This window comes from Schistocerca nitens, chromosome 1, assembly GCF_023898315.1.
Source record: "Schistocerca nitens isolate TAMUIC-IGC-003100 chromosome 1, iqSchNite1.1, whole genome shotgun sequence".
NCBI lineage: Eukaryota > Metazoa > Arthropoda > Insecta > Orthoptera > Acrididae > Schistocerca > Schistocerca nitens.
The window spans coordinates 1,204,772,572-1,204,794,557 of NC_064614.1; the positions used below are offsets into that span (position 1 = coordinate 1,204,772,572).

Sequence of the window (21,986 nt, forward strand, 5' to 3'; positions counted from 1 at the left end):
CAGAAGGAAAAGGTCGAGTGCTGAAAATGTTACTATGCTAAACCGTACCCATTCAAAATGCAAAATTCAACTCTGAAATCTCGTGCCTAATCACTCTAAACGTGAGGTTACTCATTTAAAGTTCCCCTCAGAAAGGGGTTCCCTATATCCTCGTTATTTACGCCTCATTACGTATTACAGTCTCTCTATCAAATTCTTACTGTCTTCGTATATATAGTTAAAGGCTACCCAGCCATTGACCTTCGTCTATGCGAATGCGCACAAGTTGCCCAAACTCTTACGGGAATCGCCAAAGCGTGCGCGAGTAATGAGTGGGTGGGCAAATGTCTGTAAGGTACAATACATGTGTAGAATTGTGGACAGTTGGGAATTTGAGTCTCACGGGAAGCGTGCAAGGGATAAGTCCCTGCAGTCGCACTATTCATCTGTGTCCTCGGTGGCTCAGGTGGATAGAGCGTCTGCCATGTAAGCAGGAGGTCCCGGGTTCGAGTCCCGGTCGGGGCACACATTTTCAGCTGTCCACATCGAGGTATAACAACAACACCTGTCGGCAGCTGAGTTTGTCAGTTAGTCATCATTTATTCCAGGGAAAAGCTGCACGGACATCAACAGTAACTGTTCTTTCGAGAACAAAGTTACTGTCTTCGTATATATAATAATTTTACAATTGACAACCACATTAGAAATAAAAATGTCTGTGTCACGTTTGCTACAAAAATATGGGTCTCCAAATTATGAAGTGAAGACCTCCAAAAATCGTTCTACTGCAAATTAGCAACAGTGCACACTGTCAACCTTCTCTCAAATATTTTTATTCTATAAATATTTGTATGCATCAAACATAACATTATTTATTCGTTGACATTAATGGTTAAACAATAATTCATATTAAAAGCGGAAAGAAATGAACAAACCTAACTTGAAATCTTCACGAAAAGACTGAAAGCATTCCAAAAACAGACGAAACGAAAAATATTCTAAAACCAAAAAGAAAACGAACTCTAAACACCGGAAAGGTATTCAATCAAAATGTAATGAAAGAGGAAAGTTAAAAAGAAAAAAAAACTAAAACGAAAAATAATGTGTCGTTTATTAATAATTTTTGCTTTTTGTAAGTATATACTAAGTTGAATAAAGTTTTGTGATTTTTTTTAAAGGAAGTTCGAATCTCGGTCCGGCACACAGCTTTAATTTTCCAGGAAGTTTCAGATCAGCGCACATCCGGCTGCAGAGTAAAAATTTCATTCAAAGTCTCACCTTCTTTTCTCAGCGTAACAAGTTTAGTAAGTCTGTATTATATGTATAACTGTGATGATTGGTTATACAGTGTAATGTTCTATTTTTATGGATCAGTTTGGAATAAAAGAATACAGGGTATCGAAGGACACCAAGGATACACCGAACTCAACAGCGTCTTTGTGCACACTCTATGATAGGATCACCGGTGACACTGATACACTGTCTGACAATAAGGATAAGTTTGTTTTTTACCTTTTTCTGCACAGGTTGTCAAAATACTGGCAATCAGCAGAGACTTCCGGACAAGCGCCACATCTAAAGGAAATAAACTGACTCATCGAGTATGGGTCTGTACGTCAAATCGTTAACGTAAGCATTCAGTGAGATGGCAGTTCAACGCATCCAGGATGAATGAGAAAGGCAATAAAACACTCATCCTTTTCGAGGGTCGATTTTCATCAGCACTTTCTCGTTTTTTCCTATAAAACTCGACAGATATATGATTTATCATTGTGTAGAAGAAATACAATACAAGATGTTAAAATCGCATTCGCAAGAAGCGTACGTGTCGCTGTCATGAACTGCGTATCGCGGATTCGGTGCATGAGAGCGCACAAATGATCAGGATTACGGAACGGTACATTGTCTGCGACTCCGAAATTTCCGTACGTTATGAAGTGCTTATAAACTGTATCTATATCTAAATTTAAACCCGAACTCGGGACCGCGGGACTGCTACGGTCGCAGGTTCGAATCCTGCCTCGGGCATGGGTGTGTGTGATGTCCTTAGGTTAGTTAGGTTTAAGTAGTTCTAAGTTCTAGGGGACTTATGACCTACGATGTTGAGTCCCATAGTGCTCAGAGCCATTAGCCGAACTCGGAAAACCACTGGGAAGCGTATGACGGGGGGTACATAGCATAGCACCAGATATTAGGATATTCTCTCGTTCCATCCTTCTATGAAGCGCCAGGAGAATGTTTAAAAGAGTAAGTATGCACTTCAGTCACTCTACTCTTATCTTTGCATCATAATGAGGGTGACACATGTGGGGTCGTAGTCTGTTCCTAGATTACTCACTTACAACTGGGTCTTGAAACTCCATTGACGGAAAACAAATCGTCACATCAAAAAATAAGAGTAATTAATGTATAGTAATGTAGTGTAGTAATATAATGAGGAAGCAATGGCAAACCACCTCCGCTAGGACCTTGCCTAGTCGGCGGTACGGGACTCCCGCACCGTCTTCTAAGCTCCTCAGAATATGGGACCTCATCATCATCAATGGACAGAAATGAAATTTCTGGAGTACATTTGTTTGGGTAACATTGCGATTTGACAGCGCGAGGTAAGCCATTGCAAATGTGAAATGCTGGTACAGTAATAAACGGTGGACCCGCCAAATTGTCAAATGCGGCTTGCAAACGTTTATGTATTGTGCTGCACAGGCGCCGGATGTCAGTTTGTGAGTTCCATGCCTGTTGCTCTAGTCGGTCAATAGAAGAACCGTTGATGGTGTTTGTGGATGACACTGGAGTTGTCGTTGGATGATGCCCCATATGTGCTCGATTGGAGATAAATCTGGTGATCGAGGAGGTCAGGGCAACATGTCGACACTCTGTAGAGGGTGTTGGGTTACAACAGGGGTATGGGCGATCGTTATCCTGCTGGAAAGCACACCCTGCTATTCATCAATGGCAGCACAATAGGTCGAATCGTCAGACTGACGTACAGTTTCGCAGTCAGTGCGTGGGATAACAAAGAGAGTGCTCCTGCTGTCATACGACATCGCACCCTAGACCGTAACTCAAGGTCCAGCGCGTCTAGCATGCTGACGGTTTTGCTCCAGGCCCTCCCCTGGTCTCCTTCTAACCAACACACGCTCATCGCTGGCTGCGAGAAGGAGCCGGCTTTCGTCAGAAAACACAACAGATCTCCACCCTGCCCTCCAGATAGCTCTCGCTTGACACCACTGGAGTCGCAAATGGCGATGATTTGTGGTCAGCGGAGTGCACGCTACAGGGAGTCTGGTTCGGAGCTGTCCTTGAAGTAACCGATTTGTAGGAGTTCGTTGTGTCACTGTGGTGCCAACTGCTGCTCAATTTGCTGCTGCAGATGCGCTACGATAAGCCAGATCCATACGCCGAACACCATGGTCTTTCCTCTCGGTAGTGGCGGTCTCGAGCGCTGTCTTCTTGTGACCGTACATTCTCCTGACCAACGCTGCCAGCAATAATGTACAGTTGCTATATTCCTGCCAAGTCTTTCTGCAGTATCGCAGAAGGAACATCCAGGTTCTGGATGTTCCTTCTGCGATACTGCAGAAAGACTTGACAGGAATTACACGATCTCGTTCAAACGCAGTGAGGTGTTCATAACAGCGTCTTGTCGGCTTAAAGGCATTCTCGACTAACATCAGTCTCAAAGGTAACTACTATCGCGGTACACGGGTATTTTTGGTTCTTTCACTTATCGCGGTACTTAATAAACATAAATATCTATTAAGTACTGCAATATCATTTACTTTGTTAAATATTGTGGGCTAGCATGAGACTTTGAAATAACCCAATACAACGATAACATACGTACGGACCTTGGCTATTCCGAAGTACGTGCAGAATAATATTTTAAACACAACGCGTGACTCACCGCCTTCTAATAGATAGTTCGCGAGAGCGCTGCTATTTTGAAAATAAAATGTGCGTGCTTTTACGCAACCTGAAATGATTAATTTGGCTCTCAAGGGGCTAGTGGTCATTATGTACCAAACTCCATAAAATAACTGAGATGTTGTTATGCTCACGGAATGGAATATTTTTCATTATTTATTATTATTTATTTACAAGGCAAAACTGGAGAGAATCTCATTGCCGTTTAGCGGCCGAACTCAAAACATACTGAACTCATTCAGTAGTCTAAATATTAATAAATGAAATCTATTTTTACTCTGTTAACTCTGAAACTATTGGGAGATCAAAACAGAGAAATCTCTCACATTTACATTTAATATTATGACATTAATTTCTAATTATAAAATATCGTCAGCGCAATGGCCGACAAAATGCTGCTAGGGGAGATGAACTCCTACAACACGAAGTTCTGAAAATAAATTTGTTAATTATAACTAATGATTACTACCATGAGAGGTGCCCACTAAACCAATAATACACAATTTCTCATAACAATTACAAGTATATTTTGCTAAATTACAGCCAAACTTACATTAAATACCAGACGGCTATACAATGGCGGCCGCCCGATAGACGAAACAAAATAGGAGAGAGAGATTTCAAAATAACAATAGTCTCTGGTCATGTTCATTTTCATTACACAGAGATTCTAGGCAAAAAAATGTTCTTTGTTAATCACATAGCTGTTTGTGAGCTTTAGTGATAATAATTACACTTTTTAGTATTTATTATACATCGCGCACACGTACGCAGTCTTTAAATAATTTATTTTTTACACGTCACACAACCAAAAACTCTTCTCTTTTTTTAAAATGTCCATTTATGTGACGTACCGCCACACTACCGCTCACGACCGTCACACCGTGTATTTAAAGAAAAGCTATTTTGTATCCTTATAGCGCCACTATGAAGATGCAAAACAGTTTTTCTTTAGCAGCGCCAGTCTCATGCGACTGGCGCGAAATTTTTATATCATCTTTCAGATGTAGAAACTCTCCTACCAACTTCCGTTTTCGTCGCGCAACTCCTTCTTGGTGTTGCGATTTGTTTTCCGTCAGCATGTAAGTGTAGACTTTCACGCAGTACACTATTTCAGGTTTTCCAACATTTCCGCTACGCTCTCTCGTGCGTCGGGCAAAGATGTGACCATTCGTGCTATCCTTCTTTGTACACATTCAACATTTCCTGTTAGTATACAAGGTTCTTGCTAGGTTTTGAAAATCGAATTACCTATAGAAGTAAGTCCGAATGTGCCTTGAATTAAAAAGACGCTCTCGCATATACAATATTTAAATCCATGAATCAAACTAGCAATGCGATCTGCCTACTACATTTGTAGAATATTTTCTATACAGAAACACTTACTTTACGTAACGATTTACAGTGGGCACATCAAAATGAAACAGTTTACGTGAACCTGAGTAGTTGTAACTAACATCTCACCATGTGTGCAGATATGAAAAGCAACGTGTCGTGCTCTCGGTCACAAATATAAGCATCGAATAATCACACATACTACAGAGTGAAGGACTTCGACTCTGGTCACATATGTCAATCCCAACAGCTAAATTTTTTGCTGAAAATTTACGCACAGTACTTTCACTTTCACTTGCGCCTTTGTCCCGCAATGATCGCAGGGTCGGCGTGGTTATAACGGATGTGCCAAGGTTAATTTAAAGGGGAGGCCGGATGCCCTTCCTGCCGACACCCAATACCTCCCAGGACGGAATAAGTGTACCCCAGCTGTCTGCGTCTAGTGTAAACCATGAATTAGTGCGGAAGTGTTACAAATGTCTGCGTGTCGTGTAACTGAGGCGGGATGTGGGGACCATCCCGGTATTCACCTAGCGGGATGTGGAAAACCGCTTAAAAACCACATTCAGGCTGGCCGACAAACCAGCCCACCAGCCCACCAGACCACCAGACCACCAGACCACGTCGTTAATCCGCCGTGTGGATTCGATCCGGGGCCAGCGCGCCTACCTGTTCCCAGGAAGCAGCGCATTAACGCTCTCGGCTAACCTGGCGGGGTGAAAATTTGCGCATAGTATCGCGATGTATATACGAGTGCAGTTCAATAAGTAATGCAACACATTTTTTTTCTCGGCCAATTTTGGTTGAAAAAACCGGAAATTTCTTGTGGAATATTTTCAAACATTCCCGCTTCGTCTCGTATAGTTTCATTGACTTCCGACAGGTGGCAGCGCTGTACGGAGCTGTTAAAATGGCGTCTGTAACGGATGTGCGTTGCAAACAACGGGCAGTGATCGAGTTTCTTTTGGCAGAAAACCAGGACATCTCAGATATTCATAGGCGCTTGCAGAATGTCTACGGTGATCTGGCAGTGGACAAAAGCACGGTGAGTCGTTGGGCAAAGTGTGTGTCATCATCGCCGCAAGGTCAAGCAAGACTGTCTGATCTCCCGCGTGCGGGCCGGCCGTGCACAGCTGTGACTCCTGCAATGGCGGAGCGTGCGAACACACTCGTTCGAGATGATCGACGGATCACCATCAAACAACTCAGTGCTCAACTTGACATCTCTGTTGGTAGTGCTGTCACAATTGTTCACCAGTTGGGATATTCAAAGGTTTGTTCCCGCTGGGTCCCTCGTTGTCTAACCGAACACCATAAAGAGCAAAGGAGAACCATCTGTGCGGAATTGCTTGCTCGTCATGTGGCTGAGGGTAACAATTTCTTGTCAAAGATTGTTACAGGCGATGAAACATGGGTTCATCACTTCGAACCTGAAACAAAACGGCAATCAATGGAGTGGCGCCACACCCACTCCCCTACCAAGAAAAAGTTTAAAGCCATACCCTCAGCCGGTAAAGTCATGGTTACAGTCTTCTGGGACGCTGAAGGGGTTATTCTGTTCGATGTCCTTCCCCATGGTCAAAGGATCAACTCTGAAGTGTATTGTGCTACTCTTCAGAAATTGAAGAAACGACTTCAGCGTGTTCGTAGGCACAAAAATCTGAACGAACTTCTCCTTCTTCATGACAACGCAAGACCTCACACAAGTCTTCGCACCCGAGAGGAGCTCACAAAACTTCAGTGGACTGTTCTTCCTCATGCACCCTACAGCCCCGATCTCGCACCGTCGGATTTCCATATGTTTAGCCCAATGAAGGACGCAATCCGTGGGACGCACTACGCGGATGATGATGAAGAAGTTATTGATGCAGTACGACGTTGTCTCCGACATCGACCAGTGGAATGGTACCGTGCAGGCATACAGGCCCTCATTTCAAGGTGGCGTAAGGCCGTAGCATTGGATGGGGATTACGTTGAAAAATAGTGTTGTGTAGCTAAAAGATTGGGGAATAACCTGGTGTATTTCAATGCTGAATAAAACAACCCCTGTTTCAGAAAAAAAATGTGTTGCATTACTTATTGAACTGCCCTCGTAGTACACAGTGGTTGTTGATATTAACTGCAGCAAGAATTCAATAAAAATTCAAATAATACGGTTTGCGTTGAGTGATTGTATGGTACTGCTAAGCGCAAGTCGGAATAAACTTGTCAGGATAGGAATGCGAGGGCAACGAAAAATTGATTTAAGAGAATGTTTGAATACAAATTCGTATAATTGTCTCCTACAGTGGTTAAACCACAATGTCACATGTAAGATGACTGCTCAGAAAACACATGGTACATGATGATACAACAAAGGAGAAAAAGAAAACGAAATGTATACAAGTTCCAAAACATTGATAGGAAGTGCGATGAAACTAAAAGGTTATGGTGTTCAGATGTCTTAGTAACAAACACGTTCTGTACCGAGTATCCAAATCTACTCTCCTTACAAAAGCCCGAAGACCAAACCTCCATATGGGACACACGCTTCGATGTTATCAAAGCACCAGTGAAATTCACCACCGTGAACTTCGCGATGCTAGCCAAGAAAATAGTTACGCGTGCACGTCACGCTCACTACGAACGATTAAAAAAGTCACGTTGTAAGTGCGCTCTTCCTATGCGCAGCAAACTGCCTCTCAACAACACGCAGGGCTGCAAACTGCTAGCTGCGCGGAGTGGTCGCGCGGTTTGAGGCGCCATGTCACGGACTGCAAGTCTCCTCCCGCCGGAGGTTCGAGTCCTCCCTCGGGCATGGGTGTGTGTGTTGTTCTTAGCATAAGTTAGTGTAAGTAGTGTGTAAGTCTAGGGACCGATGACCTCAGTTGTTTGGTCCCTTAGGAATTCACACACATTTGAATATTTGGCAAACTGCTAACCACGCCACCAGACTACAAACGAGACCTCCCACTATTTGTAAGCTCGCCAGAACACAAGTGCGTCGTTTTTGTTTTGCGAGAAGAGTACATTTTTACGTTTATAATTAGAGTAAAACGCCAGTCTTTCCATCATTTTGAAACGTCATATTTATTGAGATCTAAATGGATTTTGAACAGATAGTCACAGAAACTACTTCATCACAGATAAGTGTCTCATTTGCAAAAAAATCTGAGCTTACTGACTGTCGTAGTGTGGAATCAAAGAGGGTTTGCAGTTCCCTGGGAATCTCTCCTCATGCTAGTCTGCGAATCATCAATGGTGGCAGCCGAAGTACAAGAGCGATCACCTTGGGATCCATACACATGTCGTCTTGGATGAGTGACGCTGCAGACTACCTAGCACTTCTTTTTCTGAAGAAAGCTGAGCCTCCCTCGCATTGTGGTCGTGCATTGTCCACCTAACATTTGGGGTCTGGAGCATCCTGAATGAGTGGCAGTACCGCTGATTCTACATCGTTCTTGACGTAATGGCTACTGTTCAGATTGTTTGCAATACATATGAGTTGAAATAGCATGTTTTATTAAACCAAAAATCAAGTTAGGTGATTGTCCGCCATGACTCTCAACACTACACGATGCAAGACTACGCCCAGCCCAGTAACTTATAACACGCATATGGTCATCGCTTTACAATAGAAGATATTGGTCTCAACCTAAAATATTACGTTTCGCCACTCATGGTTCTGGCAACAGCGTTCAAGTAACCCATTACAAACATGGCGTTTATGGCACCTTGCAAACATAGGTGCAATGCGGCGTCGAAACGTCGGTACAGGCAGGTCCACAGTTGCTTCACCTCTACTGCATCAATCCCTCACCGTCACCCAAACTGAATAGTGAGTTAGGGTCACACGGTAAAGATGCTTACCGTGCCGTTTGTAGTTCCGCCGAATTTGTTCGCATCGTCGTGCGGAGCGTAATGGGTCGGACCACATATGAACAGTTCCGCGAGATTTTCTTCAGTGTCGCGTCCGTTATTGCTCTCTGACCAGCTGTGGCGTCACATGCCTACCAACAGTTCGCTGACAGTTCTTTTCGATCGAGCTCACAACCCAAGCTACCACACTTCCCCTCGGAAAATGTAGTCGCACTTTCCTTTCACCTCCTAAAAGTACAATCCGGAAGCCATCTGACGGTGCCTTCATGCACCATTGTCACATCCCGATTTTACGGTTCGTGTCGGGAATGCTGTGGGGAAACAACGACTGCTGCCCTTGTGAGCTCGACTCTCTCTAATTCTACTTCCACGGTCTGTCGGCGGTATACAAGTAGGAGGACCAATATAACGGGTGAATCATCTAGGAACGTACGCTCTCGAAATAACAGTAAAGCCGTACCGTGACAGTCAGTGGTTCTCTTGAAGAGGCTGCTCTTGGCTTGCACGTGGACTTCCGTAGAGTATTCGCGCTCCCTAAACAAATCTGTAAGCAAAAGTACTGCTGGTTTTTGCGTCTTTTCTGTTTCCCGTATGGTTCCTACCTGTCAGGGATCGTGAACAGAAGAGTTATCTCAAATATTGGTTGAAAGAAGATTTTATATCCCTTTCGTGGGGGTTAGCACGGTAGCCGGCCGGAGTGGCCGATCGGTTCTAGGCGCTACAGTCTGGAACCGCGTGACCGCTACGGTCGCAGGTTCGAATCCTGCCTCGGGCTTGGATGTGTGTGGTGTCCTTAGGTTAGTTAGGTTTAAGTAGTTCTAAGTTATAGGGGACTGAAGACCTCAGAAGTTAAGTCCCATAGAGCTCAGAGCCATTTGAACCATTTTTTTTTAGCACGGTAGCTGCCTTACCTGCAATTAGTTTTAAGTGGCCGCTCCTCTTAAAATCGTAGCGTACATATACTCCCAAATATTTAGCAGTTGTAACTGCTTCCACTGATTGTCGGCAACCATGTAGTCAAACAATAGTGGGTCCTTCCGCTCTAACTCGATGGTCTAAGTTTTAACGAAAAAATAATAAGTGGTAAATCAGCCACGAGTAGGTTGTATTTAGCTACCATGGGCTGGAAGCCGCCCGTATGGGCGAATAAACAGACAGACAAGTGGGTTGCATAAGCAAAGGCAGCGGATCGCAGGGAAAAACAGCACGGCGCAGAAATTCCCACCGCAATTGGCAAGGCGTTGTCACCACACCAGGTCTGGTTTCTGTTAAGCACGATGTAACTAGCCGCGAGTGTTAGGGAAAGAAATGTGCTAGAGAGAGGTACGAGGTCTATTCAAAAAATTTCGGAACATTCGTAATTATGCGCCAGTCTTGTGTTGGAGTGACTTGCGGTTGGCATCCCTGCAGACGCCAGTGTTTAATGTGTGCATCTACATCTACATCTACGTGATTACTCTGCAATTCACATTTAAGTGCTTGGCAGGAAGTGTCGTTGTTGTATGCCTGTTAGTTATTGTTCAGTGATTTGTTGAGTAGAACGTTGTGTCGGACAGTTTGCGATTTCCGAGCCCGCATCTCGTGGTCGTGCGGTAGCGTTCTTGCTTTCCACGCCCGGGTTCCCGGGTTCGATTCCCGGCGGGGTCAGGGATTTTCTCTGCCTCGTGATGGCTGGGTGTTGTGTGCTGTTCTTAGGTTACTTAGGTTTAAGTAGTTCTAAGTTCTAGGGGACTGATGACCATAGATGTTAAGTCCCATAGTGCTCAGAGCCATTTTTTTGCAAATTCCAAGATGGCAGAATTGCAGGAGCAACGCGTCTGCATTACATTTTGCGTGAAACTCGAGAAAATCTTTATGGAGACGCAACAAATAATTCAGGAAGCCTACGCTGATGAGCGCTTAACCTGTACTCGGTGTTACGAATGATTCACTCGGTTTACAAATGGCCCGATGGAAGTTAAAAGATGAGACTCGTTCATGACGCCCTTCGACGTCTACCGACGGTGCTCATTTCAGGGACGTCAATGAAATTGTGCGTGGCAATCAAAGACTGACTGTTCTAGGGATTGCAGAAGAATGTAACATTTCAGTTGGATCATTTCATCAAATCCTGACACAGCATCTTGTAATGTATTGTGTTGCCGCCAATTTCGCCTCACCGCTCACGGACCTTCGCCTCGCAATCTGTGAAGAGATTTCGGATCGCGGAAATGAGAATTAGATGTTCCTTAAGACAATCATAACTGGTGATTAGACGTGGGTCTACGGTTTTGATGTTGAAACGAAGGTACAATGCGTCAGAAAGTTTCTCGAAGGCCAAAAAAAGCCCGTCAGCTCAGGTCAAATGTCTAAGCCATTCTGATACTTTTCTTTGACTTTGAAGGCTTTGTTCATCATGAATTCGTGCCACAGGAACAAACTGTTAATCGCTGGTGCTATCAGGACGTGTTGCGACACATGTGAGAAAATGTGAGAAGGAAACGGCCTGAAATGTGACAAGGCAATTCGTTGCTCTTGCATCACGATGAAGCACCCGCACATTCATCCCTGCTGGTGTGTGACTACTGCACAGAAAACTAAATAACTGTGCTGCCTCATCCTCCATACTCTCCAGACCTGGACCCTGAGGATTTTTTTTTATTGAAACCTCCGTTGAAAGGACGAAAATTTGCAGCGACAGACAAGATAACAGAAAATTCGCAGACGGCGCTTCGCACGATGAAGTAAGAGACGTACCAAGACCGTTTCCGGAAGTGGAAACCGAGCGAGGTGGCGCAGTGGTTAGCACACTGGACTCGCATTCGGGAGGACGACGGTTCAATCCCGTCTCCAGCCATCCTGATTTAGGTTTTCCGTGATTTCCCTAAATCGTTTCAGGCAAATGCCGGGATGGTTCCTTTGAAAGGGCACGGCCGATTTCCTTCCCAATCCTTCTCTAACCCGAGCTTGCGCTCCGTCTCTAATGACCTCGTTGTCGACGGGACGTTAAACACTAACCACCACCACCACCGGAAGTGGAAACGGCGTTGGGGGCGGTATATCAACTATGGACGAGAGCATTTCGTAGGAGCCCATGCACAAGGTAAGCGCAGAAAAATTCTGTGGGCAAAGTTCCGGAATTTTCTGAACAGACCTCGTATAAGTACTGTTGTATTTGGAGGCAGGCAGATCCATCGTTGACTCATTACCCAGTCGCCTTCTCCGTATCGCAGCCGAATTCTGCAGCACCATTATGACGCCAGTGCCAGGTGTACCGCCCCAACGCCGTCCGTCTACAGCCCAGGGGCAGTGGATCGAAATCTTAGCAGAGCTGTCTCCACGCCCCACTGCGGTGAACGCGGGCGGGCCAAGGGGTGCCGTCCACACTGCCGCCACCTTCGCCGAGAGAAGAAGTGCGCCGCTGGCGTCATGGCCCTGACGTAGCAGGCTGCCAGCTGCCCAGGACCTTAGTCAGCATTGTAAGGCGCCGAAACAGCATTCTAGACAGGTGGCACCGCCCTCATGTCACCGCCGGCGAGGGTCAACGACGGGAGGCGTGTTTGCCCCACTGAGCAATACCGACCCAACCTAATAAAGACGTCTGTTGTCAACATGTTTGACTGGGCCACTTGGACCTCACCACCACCACACCACCTTCACCGCATATTTGTGCAGAGTGATGGCCGAGCGGTTCTAGGCGTTTCGGTCTGGAACCACGCTGCTGCAATGGTCGCAGGTTCGAATCCTGCCTCGGGCATGGATGTGTGTGATGTCCTTAGGTTAGTTAGGTTTTAGTAGTTCTAAGTCTAGGGGACTGATGCTCTCAGATGTTAAGTCCCATAGTGCTCAGAGCCATTTGAACCATTTGTGCAGAGTGAGTTATATTGTTTTATGTTTTGACTGAAGAGTGAATCTCTGTCAAAACGTTGATTTTTTGAAGGTCTTCCTGCATTTCGCTATTGTTCATTGGGGCTGCTCTATACATAGAACGGCATCCAGTATAGCCTCACGGAGCTCCCATCGTTATCGAGTGAATCATTTACTGTATATATTTTGAAACAGTAATGGCTCATTTCCCTTGGTTCCACATATTCATCGCTGTATTGCAATACCATTTCATTTCTGAGATGAACTGCACGACATGACGAATCAATTTGAAACATGATAATTTAAACGAGATGTGAAATGGACACGTTTACATTGCAGAGATCACCATCCTCTGTCTTTCAGAGTTTTTGTGAAATGGTTGAAAATAAAATGGATGAGATCACTTTAAATAAGTAAATATCTGTTCAAGAAAGATTAGGTTAACTCAAATAATTCTTAAAGAATTATTCTGAACCTGTGTGTTTGTATATTCTTACACACAAAATTCTGAAGAAAGATTTAATGAATATGACAGACGGGGTTTTCGAAGCACAAAGCATTTTTATAAAAAGTTCTCATTTTCAGATTAAAAGTAAGTGTACTGATGTAATGCTGTTCTTTTCCGTTGATGTAACGAAAGTAGTAAATGTCGTGTGAATAGTGTCTCCCGTCGGGTAGACCGTTCGTCGAGTGCAAGTCTTTCGATTTGACGCCACTTCGGCGACTTGCGCGTCGATGGGGATGAAATAATTATGATTAGGACAACACAACACCCAGTCCTTGAACGGAGAAAGTCTCCGACGCAGCCGAGACCGAACCCGGGCCCTTAGGATTGACATTCTGTCGCGCTGACCACCCAGCTATCGGGAGGGGTGGGGGTGGATACGAAGGTAGTAGTAGGAACATACATTGCTATGTTCGCCTCGTAGAGAAGGCTTGTGAAAACTGCAAAAGAAACTGTCTTTGCCCACAGAAATCAACAACACAGGAGTGCACAGGTGCTTGTTACATACCTCCCTTTACCTTGGACTGCCTTTCGTGTAACTATATACAAACAAAATGAAAATTCTGTCGAGAAAGTTTCTTCCTGACCATGAATTTCTTCTTCCTCCTTTTCTCTTTCTCCTATACTCCTGACTTTCATTAATCTCAGTTTGCCTTAGTTATCTTAAATGTTTATTTAAGTGATCTCGTATCGTACAATGATGAGGTAAAAGGTATAAGGAAGCTGAAAACAATTTAACACCCACAAACGAGGCCTGAAGTTACAAGGAAACATTTTGGTCTTTACACAGGAGTTTTAAGTTTCCTAAAGACCGTGTTACTGCTTCAAGAGCTTTGGCCAGAAAGTCTCATAGACAGCCTTCAGGAGTGGTATGATAAGAAAATACGTTGGAACTGCTCTGACCACAAATCATGAAGTAGCTTATTTTGAGCGAACGTAATTCATGTGGTCGTTAAAACAAATTTACAACAGTGACAAGTAAGTACGATGCAAAGCATCAACATTTCATAAAAATATTCCAGCGCAGAAAATAAAAACAGATCATAAATGTTCAAAAATGTGTGTGAAATCTTATGGGACTTAACTGCTAAGGTCATAAGTCCCTAAGCTTACACACTACTTAACCTAAATTATCCTAATGACAAACACATACACCCATGCCCGAAGGAGGACTCGAACCTCCGCCGGGACCAGCCGCACAGTCCATGACAGCACTGCCAAAGACCGCTCGGCTAATCCCGCGAGGCAGATCATAAATCCATCGAAAAGGTAGAACCAAGCACTTTTTGTAAGCGAGAAGAAGTGCCAAGATGTAGAGAGTGTGTCGAAAAGTTGAATTATAAAACATTTCCAGAAAAAGTCACAAAGCCGCAAAATAGAAGACAAGTTGCTACGAGAAGGTAAAGAAGTTTGAGTATGAAAGTTTGTTTGATTTCGTTATGCTCTTACAGTGATATGCACGATTACATAAACGCAATGATAAGTCGATTTTAGATTTAAAATACAGTTGTTTCGTCTGCAGCGATAAAACATTTGCGGTGTAGAAGAAGAGCCCAGATGTTAATGTAGCTCTCTTGGAGACTCGGATGTTTCTGGTGAGTGAACAGTACCGAGGAAAAAGCTCAATGAGTGAGGAGGAAAGAAAAAAAGAAACTTTGAAGTTATGGACGTCTCTAGCTTAAGGCGGTCGCCTGTCGTGAAGTACTAACGGCGCAGTTGTCGAAATCGTTCATAGAATGAAAATAAGAAGCCCAACACGATCGTGCCTGTCAACAGCTGTCTCTCCGCAGAAATAAGTCTTCGTTACCTCTCTTTGAGAGAAGCCACGCCCCGTCCTGTCACCGGGTCATCGTCTGCTACTCCTCCCTCCTCCCCCCACCCCCATAACATCCCCGCGAGCTGACCATCCTTCACAATCAACTGCTCACCACAGCCAACTCAACTTGTGCAGAAAGAATTGAATTCGGTGCTGACGAGATGCATATTTATTTTTATATGTGCGTATCGCACTAGTTCTTCTCTTCTGCTTTATAAGACCTCTTAAACAGTTCCAGATGTTATACTACACTCATGCTCATAAATTAAGGATAATAGCAGAAAGTGGTGCTACACAACGTGACACTAAACAAAACTGGCGCTAATTGCATAGGCTCATAGGGAACACACATGACACAGATGTGTAAGTCCACGGTATTGGTGATAAGTTTAGAAAACCGTCCCTAATCACATGTGCAAACAAAACGCCACTGTTTCCTGCGCATGTACCCCGACAGCAATATGGGATATGATCACCATGCACACGTACACAGGCCGCACAACGGGTTCAACGGGTTGGCATACTCTGGATCAGGTGATCGAGCAGCTGCTGGGGTATAGCTTCCCATTCTTGCACCAGTGCCTGTCGCAGCTCCTGAAGTGTCCTAGGGGTTTGAAGACGCGCAGAGATACGTCGACCGAGAGCATCCCAGGCGTGCTCGATGGAGTTTAGGTCTGTAGAACAGGCAGGGCACTCCATTCGCCTGATATCTTCTGTTTCAAGATACTCCTCCACGATGGCAGCTCGGTGGGGCCGTGGGTTATCATACATCAGGAGAAAGATGGGACGCAGTGCACCTCTGAAAAGACGGACATACTGGTGCAAAATGACGTCCCGATATACCTGACCTGTAACAGTTCCTCTGTCAAAGACATGCAGGGGTGTACGTGCACCAATCATAATCCCACCCCACACTATCAAATCACGATCTCCATTCAGGTCCCTTTCAAGGACATTAAGGGGTTGGTATCTGGTTCCTGGTTCACTCCAGATGAAAACCCGGCGAGAATCACTGTTCAGACTATACCTGGACTCGTTCGTGAACATAACCTGAGACCACTGTTCCAATGACTATGTACTGTCTTCAGTTAAAATTTCCGGGCTGAGAGGCCGTGGTCGATGTATAAAATTTCCACCTGACGTTTCGTCTCCATCTGCGGGAGACATCTTCTGAGGTCATCCGACAACAGTAGCTACTGTAGCCGGACGACCTCAAGAGATGTCTCCCGCAGATGGAGACGAAACGTCAGGTGGAATTTTTATACACTGACCACGGCCTCTCAGCCCGGAAGTTTTAACTGAAGACAACACCGACCGTGAAAGCCTACCTAGTATGACTATGTACCGTGTTTTTGACACCAGGCTTTACAGGCTCCCCTGTGACCAGGGGTCAGTGGAATGCACTTTGCATGTCTCTGGGCGAATAAACCGTGTCTGTTCAGTCGTCTGTAGACTATGTGTCTGGAGACAATTGTTCCAGTGGCTGCGGTAAGGTCCCGAGCAAGGCTACCTGCAGTACTCCGTGGCCGGCTGCAGGCACTGATGGTGAAATACCGGTCTTCTTGTGGTGTTGTACACTGTGGACGTCCAATACTGTAGCGCCTGGACACATTTCTTGTCTGCTAGAATCGTTGCCATAATCCTGAGGTCACACTTGGTGGCACACGGACGGCCCGTGCTACTGCCCGCTGAGTTTGACCAGCCTCCAGTCGCCCTAGTGTTCTACCCCTCATAACGTCATCAATATGTGTTCTTTGAGCCAGTTTCAACACACAGTCACCATTAGCACGTCTGAAAATGTCTGCACCCTTACTCGCTACCCAGTACTCTGACATGCACTAACACACATCTGCATATGTGGACTGCTGCCAACGACACCGTTCGACAATCGCAGGTCCAATGCACCGCATGATCATGCCCCGAGGTAATTTAAACCCACAAACCGCCCACCAGAGCGTTGTTTCACCATGTATCAGCATTATCCTTAATTTATGAGCATGAGTGTATATGCAGAGAAAACTTTCCAGCAGTTTTACAGTCTTAGTAGCATTTACATTTCTCGAACATATTTTCCTAGAGTAAGATGAAATGCCAGACACGATACTGGAACACTATTTCAAAAGAATTTTTGTAATTTCACGGATTTGGAAAGGAAAATTTGGAAATTTGTGGTAAGTTGCTATGCGACCAAACTGCTGAGGTCATCGGTCCGTAAGCTTACACACTATGTAATCTAACTTAATTTAACTTACGCAAAGGACAACACACACACCCATGCCCGAGGGAGGACTCTAATCTCGGACGGGGAGAGCCGAGCGAACCGTGGCAATGTGCCCCAGACCGTGGGGCTACCGCTTGGACATCTCATTTGGGGACGAAACGCACTATATTCCACTGCTGTAGTTAATCCTCGTTTTCCAGTTCGCAATTAATAGGAGATTTTAAAAGATTGTTACACCGCTAGGACTCAGAAACGAATTAAATAAAAGTAGCAATAAATAACTATATTACTGATGAAATTTAAAAGTTAGTTACATTTTTTTAAGACGAGACCCACCACCTCTCATTCTTCAACACTTCCCTGAAGTTTTGAGAAACGTAAGAGAGGAGGGACCTACAAAAATGCCACCGAGGTCTTAATGCTCCTCACACGCCTAAAACGTGTATTCCAAGAGTCTCTAGTAGTTACCACACGCATATCCCTGTCTCTGCAAATCGGTACCCAACCATCTCGACTGAATTTAACTCTGGGCTACTCCAACTTCAACATCGTCTGTTCAGCCGTATTTGGATGTTTTCGATGTGTGAACATCGCTGTTAACGTACTTGAAATGGATGATACTTATCTGTCCTACTGCATAAAGAGATGAAACTGTTGGCACCATCAGCATGCATTCTTCTAAAACGCGAATGCATTCCTCCGAGTCCATCCTGAATGAAACCCCAACCACTTCTCCCACTACAACTGCAGCCATCCAACCATAGATAGCCAAATTTATCCTTCCACTTCGTGTGCTGTGTCAACGAACAGATCTAGAATGTAGCGAGAGCTATTGGGTCTCCATAAAGACATTCGACCATCCTACAACGAAAAAATGATAAAAAAGGGATTTCATTGGACAAAATCTCGTACGTCTTTGCTAACTTGGAGGTACTGACGACAGGACACCTTGCGAGTTTCTCAATAACGAGATGTGATGGGTTGTTTTCCTGAAAACTTGCGGTGATGGAAACCAGTATAATGAATGTGTTGACTAACTGACATCGATCCCTCTGTCTGGACCAGTAGGAGAATATAGTCATATAGTTGCAGCGACCATTAAAGTGCCATAAAGCATGAAATTAAAAATGTATCCAGGAGATGCAACTCTCGTGTGCGTCATTAACTCTAAACAATTCTGGATCTTCAATGTGTCCAGAATAGCAGTCTCACAACAAATGCCAGTAGGCATTGCTCGTGGGCGATATATGAAAATCGATTCCTTAGCAGGTAGGACAACAGTTTGGTTTGCAGGTATTTGAAGAGGACGTTGACGCTATTTTGGATCTGACGCTATGGAGGAAGGACGAATTCGTGCACTTGTCTCAGGCTTTGACCTGCTCTGATTTTATTTTCCTTCAGTGCAAAATTCCTACTGCATAATTCTTCAGCTTCAGTTGATCCTGATTTAGCTTCCTGCTCTCATCATTGTGCCAAGAAGAAACGAAAAACAACCGGTATACATGAAAACATCATGCAGCGTCAGCTCTGATAAAATATCTAATTTTCTTGTTGTTGTTGATTTCGGTGTCACTAGAAGAATGAGGAATCACCTCGAATGTTAGGATTAGCAGCAACATAGACTGAGGAGTGGACGTGTGTGGGAGTTGTGGGTGTGTAGACCTTTTTTATTGGACGACGCAATTTATTCACAATAGAATAATGAAAAACACTTGCAGCAAGTAATATAGTTTACTGTAAATATAGGAGCTTGAAAGAAATACTTAAGCAACACAGAAGCATAGCAAATTTCAAGCTGGGTATTCAAGAACAACATTGCAGGCTTCCTAGATAATACAGAGCAACAAGAACCAGTCCTTAAATAATTAAAATCTAAAACTAAAGGTCAAGATCTAGAGAAGGAAAGGACAATACTGATAATACTGAAGACAACAAAATTTAATTAGATTAGACAAAGCCATAGAATTATAATTCAGAATGATGAAATAAAATTTTATAGTAAATCATCAACCGTAATGGTATCAGAAAAGCAAATTTAATTACATTAGTGCCTAGCAATCAAATGCAAAGGATAATCTGTCATGCTCACAAGCCCTGCAAAATGAAACAATGAAATGAGCATCAAAGTTAACAACATAATTATCACGACTAATCTGCGCCAAAACATTTTTATCTTGTAAGTGCAAATGTATTAATTTTGTTTCACCCTATACCGCTGCAAGAACTGAATGAAATAATATTCCCCAGGAGATTCACAACCAGGCATAACAAATCACACACGAAATCAGTCAAAGGCGGTGCAGAATATGGTCAACATTGTACAGATCTGCTGCCCATACACGCCAAGTAGCGCTGGTGCCTGCTCTGTGTCCTGTACAAGCTCGGCCATATAGCGGACAATCTTAACAACTTGCACTGGTCCTTGTGAAGCGCTGTTTGCTAGGGGCACAGACAGTCCAGGACGCCAATCGAATCCGTGACAGCACTGAACGAACTTCCAGACACGAAGGCTACAACGGACGTCCTGTGCTTCTCGCCCTCGGGATCTCTCACCCACCAGCCGCCAACCAGCACTCAGTTCCTCGGACGCCTCTCCAAGTTGATGCTGTTCCATTGCTCCACACTACGCCGACTTTCCCACGAAAACAGCGACTGCCCGTCATTCATACATACGGGGTCACCAGCACAGGTTGCTAGAGCGGGCGTCATGTAACTTGGCGGGTGAGGACTGGATGCGCAGTAGCATGTAAGTCACGTGACCTGCCGACCAATAGGAGTCAGTCAGCCGTAGCGAGCGCCCGGTTTAACGTCGTTCTGTGCGGAGCAAGTTTACAGCTGGTTTTAGCATTGTGCGTCGTGCTTTTTCGGAAGTTATTGCAAGGCATTTTGGTAATATGAGTGGTAACAGCAAATCTCACGCAGTATTACACAGGCAGGCGAGAGAAATAATATTTCGCGTGTATCAGTTCTTTAGACGGCAGCTGGAAGCGGCAGCCGCAGCTGACAAAAAAGCGTCGCCCAGTCTTGCCAAGTGCCAAGAACAAACAGCTGAGGCGTGTGGTATCGGTTTGAGAACTGTACAACGGATCGCCAGCGAAGCCAAAGCATCTACTGAAGAGAACGAATCACCTATTTTTAAGTCGCCTGGTAAGTGCCGAAATCAAAGGAAATTCGTAAGTGAGCTCGACGATTTCAGCAAGAATGTGTTACGGCGCAAAATATTCGACATGTAAAGCCAAGGTGAATATCCTACAGCAGATAAATTATGTTCCTACATGATACAAGCTGAAAGTTTCAACGACAGCAAATATACCATGCTCAGAATATTAAGGGAGATGGGCTTTCTATACAGAAAGAGCAAAGACGGAAGAAAACTGCTCTCAGAGAGCAGTGACAATGTAGCAGCAAGAACTGTATTCTTGAGAGAAATGTACGAGATAAAACAAGCCGGAAAAGCACGTATTTATTATCTCGATGAAACATAAGTTCACCAGAACCATTCAAGACCAATGTGCTGGAAGACAGGCGATAATGTTGGTGACCTGAAGGTTCCTGTGGGAAAAGGGAGACGCCTTATTGTGCTTCACGCTGGCTCTGCAGAGACAGGCTTCATACCAGAGAGTAAATTAATATTTAAAGCTTCGAAGACAAAGGAATCAGATGACTCTCACTCTGAAATGACCTAAGCTGTCTTCAAGCGGTTGTTTGTGCAACAGCTGCTTCCGTACATGGCAGAGAATTCTGTTATTGTCATGGACAACGCAAGCGTGCACTCTGTACAAGTGAATAAGGCTCCTACTTCAAATAACAGGAAGGATGAAATTCTTTAATGGTTGTTGTCTAATGGAATTCCTCATTCAGCATCGCAGACCAGGGCAGAGTTACTCATGTTCGTAAATGCATACAAGCCTAAATACGGCGCTTACGAGATAGATGAACTGGCAAGACAGCATGGTCACCGAGTAATCAGGTTACCGCCATATCACTGCCACTACATTCCTATTGAGCTGGTATGGGCGCAAGTACAAGCCCATATCTCAGAAAGAAACAGCACCTTCCGAATTGCTGACGTGGAGACTCACACATGAAGCAGTGGAAAACGTAAGCATACCCACATGGGCAAACTGCGTCAGACATTCGGAAACACTCCAGGAAGAAGATTTTAAAAAGGAAATCGACAGAGACTCGGTGATGGAGCCTTTCATAATTAATCTTCACGATTCGGATTCATCTTTATCAGACAGCGAGGATGAAGACGATGTTTTGGGATACCTGTGACAGTACTGCAATGATGCAGTAAGCATTTAAACATATATTGTAAAGCATAAGCCTATATTATATAACTTGAGTCTAGGTTTGCCTGGCTCGTAAAGTAATTATAAAAATATTTTAGTTTCTTACACAATTTCGTTGTGGACTTTGTTGAAAGCTTGTCTTCAGTGATTACACTCTTCGATTTTCTTACTGCATTATCCGTCAAAATATGTAAAATTTCGTTT

The 21,986-nt window shown here is 44.4% G+C and overlaps 1 non-coding gene across 1 annotated transcript; it reads left to right on the forward strand.

The window, feature by feature from the left end:
- Positions 1-430: 430 nt before the first annotated feature.
- Positions 431-504, forward strand: Trnat-ugu (transfer RNA threonine (anticodon UGU)). Its single transcript has one exon. It is a non-coding gene; the product is annotated as a tRNA-Thr (tRNA).
- Positions 505-21,986: the final 21,482 nt, after the last annotated feature.